Genomic DNA, 2,517 nt, shown 5'->3' with positions numbered 1-2,517 from the left:
TTGTGTAGACTATAGGGGGCTGAACAAAGTAACAAAAAAAGACGCATACCCGATGCCCATCATAGAGGAACTGTTAGACGCCGCGGGAGAGTCATCCTGGTTCTCATCCCTAGACCTCCGTAGCGGGTACTGGCAGGTGCCCCTCCGCGACGATGCCAAGCAAAAGACCGCCTTCCGCACAGAGAAGGGGCTGTGGCAGTTTCGAGTACTCAGCTTCGGGCTGTGCAACGCACCAGCAACGTTCGAGAGGTTAATGGAGAAGTTGCTGGGAGACATTCCCCGATCCGAATGCGTCGTGTATTTAGATGACATCTTGACACACGGGGGCACGTTCCAGGCCGCAGTGGGGGCGTTACGAAAAGTCCTGCAGAAGATAGCAGAGGCGGGTCTAAAGTTACACCCAGACAAGTGCCACTTCCTGAAGAGGAGGGTGGAGTTCTTAGGGCATGGCATCGGCGCGGGGGGCATTCGCACGCTAGAAGAGAAGACTCAGGCGGTCATGGAGTGGCCCACCCCCAGAAACAAAGGCGAACTCGAGAGCTTCGTAGGGCTAGCCGCATACTACAGGAAATTCGTGAACGGGTTTTCTAAAATAGCGGAACCGCTGTTCAGGTTAAAAGAGAAGAACGCAGACTTCCACTGGACGACAGAATGCCACCTCGCATTCAAAGCCCTCAAGAAAGCACTGACCGAGTCTCCAGTGCTTAGAGCACCAGACCCCGCCCTGCCGTTCCTACTAGACACTGATGCCAGCAATGGGGGTATGGGAGCCGTGCTGTCCCAGGCGGGGCCGGACGGGGAGCGGGTGGTGGCGTACTATAGCAAGACTTTCGATAAAGCAGAACGTAACTACTGCGTCACCCGCCGGGAGCTCCTCGCCGTAGTAGAAGCACTAAGACACTTTAGATATTACCTCCTGGGACAGCCACGGTTCACCATACGGACCGACCACTCGGCGCTGCAGTGGCTATGGTCCTTCAGAGAGCCGGAGGGACAAGTGTGCCGCTGGTTAGAGAAAATGGCAGACTACAACTTCTCGATAGAACACAGGGCAGGGGCGCGCCACGTCAACGCAGACGCCCTGTCAAGACGACCCTGTGCAGAGAGAGGGTGTACATACTGCGAAAAGAGAGAAGGAAGAGAGAGAGAGCTCCAAGAGGAAGCTAGGATCTGCCCTAACCACACAGGGGATGGGCCAGTGTGCAGGACGCTGCGGGTAGCAGAGGCAGCGGATTGGAGGGGCCACCAAGAAAACGACAGAGAGCTGTCACCAGTACTGCAATGGGTAGAAGAGGGCCAGAAGCTGCCCTGGGAAGAGGTGGCAGGGGCCACCGACACAACCAAAGGGCTGTGGGCGGGGTTCGACACCCTGAGTTTGAGTAACGGAGTGCTGATGAAGTCCTGGAAGGAGCCAGCGACAGGAGAGCATAAGTGGCGGAAAGTAGTGCCGACAACGTTGAGGGAGGAGGTGTGCAGGAGCTGCCATGGAACTGTAGGGGCTGGGCACTTCGGGGTAAACAAAACGCTCCGCCGTATCAGACAAGGGTTTTATTGGGGGAGGATGGGGAGAGACGTACAGGACTTCTGTCGACGCTGCGACCTCTGCGCAGCGTACAAAGGGCCGTTAGATCAGTCTCGCGCCCCGCTTCAACAGCTAGCAGCAGGAGCCCCCATGGAGAGGGTAGGGGTAGACGTGATGGGACCTTTTCCCTGCTCAGACAGTGGAAACAAGTACGTCCTGGTCGCCATGGACTATTTCACAAAATGGCCAGAGGCGTACGCACTACCCGACCAGGAGGCGGGGACGGTGGTCGACGCACTAGTAACCGGCATGTTCAGTAGGTTCGGAGCACCAGAGACCCTACACAGTGACCAAGGGAGAAACTTTGAGTCACGAGTGTTCGCCACCATGTGCGAGAAACTGAACATTAAAAAGACACGGACCACAGCATTGCACCCCCAGAGCGATGGCCTTGTAGAAAGATTCAATAGAACGCTGAAAAAGCAGTTGGCCATCCTCACGGAGGAACACCAGAGAGACTGGGACACGCACCTGCCGCTCATCCTTATGGCCTACAGATCCGCCACACACGAGTCCACCTCCTGCACCCCAGCTCTGCTCATGTTAGGTCGAGAACTGCGGACACCAGCAGAAATAGCGTTCGGTAAGCCACCAGATGCACTGGACGCTCCCCCAGGGCGAGAGTACGCCAGGAGGCTACAAGATCGCTTAGAGTCCGCTCACCACTTCGCGCGGGACCAGCTAGAGAAAGCAGGCATGAAACAAAAAAGGAACTATGATGTGAGGGCAAAAGGAAACCATTTCCAGGGGGGGGAGTTGGTCTGGGTGTACACACCCCAGAGAAAAAAAGGGCGTAGCCCTAAACTGGACTGTCACTGGACAGGCCCATGCAGGGTCATGGAGAGAATGGGGGAAGTGGTGTACCGAGTGCAGATGCCACTTGGTGGCAGGAAGGTACTCCACAGAGACAGGTTGGCCCCATACCGGGGGGGGTG

The sequence above is a fragment of the Poromitra crassiceps genome (genome assembly GCF_964638095.1).
Source record: "Poromitra crassiceps genome assembly, chromosome: 9".
Taxonomy (NCBI): Eukaryota; Metazoa; Chordata; class Actinopteri; order Beryciformes; family Melamphaidae; genus Poromitra; species Poromitra crassiceps.
This window is presented reverse-complemented; position numbering follows the sequence as displayed.